Here is a 6,232-nt window from a genome sequence, read left to right on the forward strand (position 1 = left end):
AACCCTTTGGCTGCATCCCATAAGTTTTGGTATGTTGCCTCATTATTGTCATTCTCTTGGATGAAATTATCAATTGTAACCTTGATTTGTTGTTTTACCTATTCATTCTTTAGGATTATTTAGTTTCCAATTAATTTTTAGTCTATTTTTTCTTGTAAATTTGATATAATTTTTATTGCATCATGATCTGAAAAAATGCATTTACTATTTCTGTCTTTCTAGTATTTGATTTTGACCTTTATACATGGTCAATTTTTGTGTTGGTTCCAGGTATCACCAAGAAAAAAGTATATTTTTTCCTATACCATTTCAATTTTCTTCCAAGTTATATGACATCAAACTTTTCTAAAATTTCTATTTGTAATTGTGTTCATATACTTCCTCACTATTTTGAGTGAAATTTCCCTTTATATCTCTTGCTGCTGAACTTTTTGGTAACATATGGAAATGTCAGTGATTTATTCTCTTCTATTTTTTTCTTTTTTTTGGTTTTGTTTGACTGATTTTTGATGTCTCATTGAATCATTCACTTCCATTTGTTCAATTCAAAGTTTTAGTGAATTATTTTCATCAATTAGCATTTTTACCTCCTTTTGCATTTGGCCAATTGAACTTTTTCATGAGTTATTTTGTTTATTGGATTTTTATTTTCTAATTTCAGCAATTCTATTTTTAGGGAATTGTTCTCTTTTTCCATTTTGCTCAATCTACCTTTTAAAGAGTTGTATTCTTTTTCCATTTTGTCAAAACTAATTTTTAAGGAGTTTTCTTCAGATAATTTCTGTATTTCCTTTTCTAAATTTTCCCATAAAGTTCTCATTTCCTTTCTCCATTTTTTTTTTCTAACTCTCTTTTAAGACCTTTTTTGAATTCTTCTAAGAGAGCCATTTGAGTTGGAGACCAACTTATATCACCCTTTAAGGCTTCATCTGGAGATTTTTGGGTTTGAGATCTGTTCTTCTCTGTCTCAATAAAAGTTATTTGTGGTCAGAGCTCTTTATGCTTTTTTGCTCATTTTTAAATGTTGAAGTCTGCTGTTAGGACAAAGGGTAGATTGTCCCAAGCTACTTCTACAGGTAACAGGCTTCACACTGCCCCCGGGGCCAGTGATGAGGGCTTCCTTCCTGTGCTGAGTAGGTGTGATCTAGTCTAGCATTATATTGGGGTTCAGGGGCTCACTATTTCCCTTCTATAGTTGCATTGGAAATCTCACAGCTGGTCTGCTGATCCACTGGCTTTTCAATCAAGATAGAGTAGCCAATATTGTTGTATTTAGCTCTTGGTTTAATTTATTAATTCAGTGGTTTTGTTACATCAAGTTTTATTAAAACCATTTTTAATTTTCAGTATTTCCAATTTAGTGTTAACTAGGGATTCAAAATTTCTTCTTCTTATTTATTATTATTATTTTTTTAATTACAGAGGCAGCTAGATGGCATAGAAGAAAGAGCTCCAACCCTGGAGGCAGTAGGATCTAAGTTGAAATCAAGCCACAGCCACTTAACATTTCTTAGCTGTGTGATCTGGGCAAATCACTTAACTCCAATTGCCTTACTAAAAATAGATAAATATTAAATCGAATATCAATTTCTTGATCTGCTCTTTCTCTATTTTATTGACATAAGCATTTAAAAAATACATTTCCCTCTCATGATGCTTTTACTGCATCTTGTAAGTTTTGGCATGTTGTTTCATTATTATCATTCTCTTTAATAAAATTATTTATTGTTTCTATGACTTCTTTCTTGGCCCACTCATTCTTTAAGATTGACTTGTTTAGTCTCCAATTAATTTTTAATTTCTTTCTATGGCTTTTTATTGAATGAAAGTGTTACTGCATTTGGCCTGAAAAGGATTTAATATTTCTGCTTTACTGCATTTGACTATAAAATCTTTATGCCCTAATATATAGTCAGTTTTTGCAAAGATGCAATGTACCACTGAAGAAAAACAAGTATATTCCCATCTATTCCGATTCAGTTCTATCTAGAAGTTTATCATATCTAGATTATTTTTAATTCTGTTAATCATTCTGAGGTCTTATTTATTTTTCAAATATCTAATTCTGAGAGGAAAAGATTGAAGTCCCCCATTTTTATAGTTTTGCTTTCTCTTTCCATCTTTAATTCATTTACCTTTTCCTTTGTAAATTTTAAATTCAGAAGCTACAGTTTTTGGTATATATATATATATTTACTATTCCATATTATTTCATCATATATGGTACAACTGCAACAACTATTGTATTACTACAATGTCACTTATCTCTTTTAATTAAAAAATCTTTTTTGGTTTAAACTTTGTCTGCTTTTTTAATACTAGCTAAAGAACAATAAATTTTGACTCCAGCCCTTTATTGTTTACACTATATGTGTAAACATATAGTGTAAATAGTTGTGTTTCATGTAAACAGCATACTGTTGGGTTCTGGTTTTTGATCCATTTACATTTCATAGGTGAATTCTTTTCACTCACATTCATAGTTATAATGATTAGTTGTGAATTTCCCTCCATTCTATCATTCTATCTCCTCTCCCATCCCTTTATCCTTGTCGTTATCTTTTTACTCTTTCCCTCCAAAGAACTCTAATTTACTTCTGATCACTGTCTCCCTAATCTCCTTCTAAGAGTTCCTCACTTATTCTATGTCCTTTCTCTCCTACTTCTTTGTAAGTTAAGAAGACTTTTATACTCAACTAGATATATATGTTATTCCTTCTTAATCCAGTTCACAGACTGTTACTGTACTCTCTTCACCCTATCCTTCCCTTCACTGTAAAATTTATTCCATTTGTCTCTCTTATTATATGAAATAATTTGCTCTATTTTACTTCTCCCTACACAATTTTATTTTTAAAGATCATCTCATCATAATCAATTCAAGTCCTCTACTATGTATATTTTTCTAATTATCTTAGCAATGACACCATTCTTTTTTAAAATAGTATTCTATTTTTCCAAATACATTTAAAGATAGTTTTCAGCATTCACCTTTGCAAATTGTTCCAAATTTTTCTTTCTCTCCCATCTTCCCCAAGATAGCAAGCAATCTGATGTAGGTTTAAACATGTACAATTCTTCTTAACATTATTTCCATATGTGTCATGCTGCCGCCAAATTTAAAAAAAAAGACTTATTAATATCACTTTTCCATCTAAGAAGTAAATAGCTCAACTTTGTTAGGTTTTTTTATGATTAGTATTTTATGTTTATCTTATGTTTCTCTGGATTTTTGTATTTCTAAATAAAATTTTCTATTCAGTTCTGGTCTTTTCCTTAAGAATGCCTGAAAATACCTCAAATCATCAAATAAACATTTTTTCCCCTTGCAAGATTATACTCAGTAACTGAGTAGGTTATTCTTGGTTGCTAAACCTGATCCGTCTCTTAAGGTAGAAGTTGCTAAATATTGGGTTTCCTGACCATAGCTCCAACATTCCTGATAGTTTTCATTTTGGGAACTCTTTTACGCAGTGGTCATTGGATATTTTTTTTCAATTTCTACTTTATACTCTACTTCTATAACTTCAGGATAATTTTCATTAATTTCTTGAATCATAACATCTAGGCTCTTTTTTTGATCATGATTTTCATGTAGTCCAACAATTCTCATATTCTCTCTCTTTCATCTGGTCCATTTTAAAATAATGAAATATTTCATGATCTCTTCTATTTTAATTTATTATTATATTTATTATTATTTCTTGATGTTTTATAAAGTCATTAACTTTCCTTTGCCCAATTCTAATTTTTTTTCCCCCTGAGGCTGGGGTTAAGTGACTTGCCCAGGGTCACACAGCTAGGACGTGTTAAGTGTCTGTGACCAGATATGAACTTGGGTCCTCCTGAATTCAAGGCTGGTGCTCTATCCACTGTGCCACCTAGCTGCCCCCCAATTCTAATTTTTAAGGAGTCATTTTCTTCAGTAAGTTTTTAGATCTCTTTTTCCAATTGATTGACTTTATTTATATAATTGTCTTTGTTTTCTTGCATTAATTTGATTTTTGGGCTTGTGACCATAAAAAGCTTTTCTTTGAATCTTTATAAATAGCTGTTCTGACTTCATTGTCTTCTGAATTTGAACCCCAATCTTCTGTGTCACTCTAGTAATTATCTACAGTCAAGTTCTTTATTGTTTACTCACTTTTTTTTTTTCTTTTTAAATAATGGCCCATTTCTTGGCTGTTAAGTTTATGTTATGGTTGGGCTCGGTTCCTTGTACATAGGGAATACTGCCTCAAGCTTCAGGATTTTTATGGTATTGTTTTCAGAACTCTATTGGAGGGCTTTTGACTCTTTGGCTTTTCAGTACTATGAGGCACATGAAGGCCTGGTATGGTCACTACTCTTTTGGCACATGCTCTGATTTATGAATGACCTCAACATATTTTTCTTTCCCCTAAGCCATGAGCAGAACTCCCAGTATAGCTGTCACCATAAACATATATATTCCTTGTAATCCTTCAGGTGACTCTGTTTTGGAACTGAATTCAAGGATTCCTCTTTCCTGGAAGTGACCATATTGAGTAGGGCCCTTGCCTCTTTGTGATGGACTCATTGGTATATGCTCACTCCTCTTAACCCACAGTCAGCTCTGGGACTATGTTTGACCAATACCTCTCAACTGCAGTGGAGGTCTCCCTCCCTCTCATTCTCTACATCACAATTTTCCCCTGATCACCCCTGGATTCCTACACCCTGTGGGGAGAAAGTTACTCCCATCCAGGAGTCAGACCTTTCCTAATGTCCTCCCAAGTTGGCCTAATCTGCTTTATCCCAATTTTAAATTATTTTTTGCCACTTTAAAACTCATTTTGAGGGATTATTTTTAAGTTATTTGGATGCAATTTGTCTTATTCTAACATCTTTTCATAATTCACTCCTCCAATCTATTTACATTTTCTATGCATGTTTTTCCCATAGATAACTCCATAACTACCCCCCTATAACCATCTTTTTTTTTTTTTTTTTTTTTTTTTTTTGGTGAGGCAATTGGGGCCAAGTGACTTACCCAGGGACACATGGCTAGTAAAAGTATTTGAGGACGGAGTTGAACTCAGGTTCTCCTGATTCCAGGACTGGTGTTCTATCTACTGCATCATGTAACTGCCTTTATCCCTATCCTTAATAAAGATAATTTTAGTTTTACCTAAGTAGGCCACTTTTAAGTAAAAAGATTTTTAGGAAATGCAAATTTAGCTGTGGACATGGGGAAGGGAGGCAAGAAAGGAACTATGTGCTTGTGGAGGAAGGGAGCCAGCACACATGGGAGCCAGGAATAGAGAAGCGAAAATAGGAGGAGGGACACAATAGGGCTGAGGCCAGCCATTTGGAGGCCTCACTGAAAGGAAGAACACATTGGGAGCAGTCACAAGGGGTCAGACTCAGAACCTATCTGTAATGGACAATTACAGACTGGAAGGGGAAGGAAATATAGCCCGCCTGGTCTTATCTCCAAAATGGAAGCCTTGGAAAGAACTAACTAGTGGAAGAAGGGGTCAGGATAGTGAAATGATGTTAAGGGACTTATAGGGTGCTTTAAAAAAAAATTAAGAGAAGACTAGTGATGAATAAACCAATTAATCCTTTTATGATCCTTTTAATCCATAAAAGGGAAGACTCAGAACCTAAAGCAAAAAAAAAAAAAAAAAGTGGGGGGGTGAAGGATGAAAGAACAGAGGCTGCAGGGGAAACAACAATGGCAAAGACAGAAAGATTAAACTATGTCATATGTTGGACTTCAAAAACAGCAGGAGTTGTAGGTTACTCATCAGTAGTCCCTCAGAGAGGCTGCATTTGGACAGTACACCCAGCTCCTCTAAACTATTTCTCTTGGTCTGTGCATTTATGCCTGAGTTGCAATCACTTTAGGTAGCTCCCTGAGGCAACTGAAGTTTCCGGGTTTTAGAGGGAGGGGACAGATTCTTGCTTAGTCAAATTTGTTTGATTCCCCATTTTTGAAATCACAGTCAGAGAGGTGCCAAGAAAAGGCCTTCTGAATCAAAGAGGAAGCATGAGCATTTGGCAAGGAAATTTTCAGGGCCTGGCAGGGTGTGACATTAGAAAAAGAAGACATTCCCAGTGTCTAGTGCTGAGGCAGTCTTTCTTATATGAGACTATGGATTTCACAGAGGTCTATAGGCTGTACCTCATTTTGAATTATGATGTGACCTATTTTGTTGGTGGCCTTCCTCTAGAAATGTAATGTAGTAGAGAGGCTATTGGATCAGTC

Source organism: Sminthopsis crassicaudata, chromosome 6 (assembly GCF_048593235.1).
Source record: "Sminthopsis crassicaudata isolate SCR6 chromosome 6, ASM4859323v1, whole genome shotgun sequence".
NCBI lineage: Eukaryota > Metazoa > Chordata > Mammalia > Dasyuromorphia > Dasyuridae > Sminthopsis > Sminthopsis crassicaudata.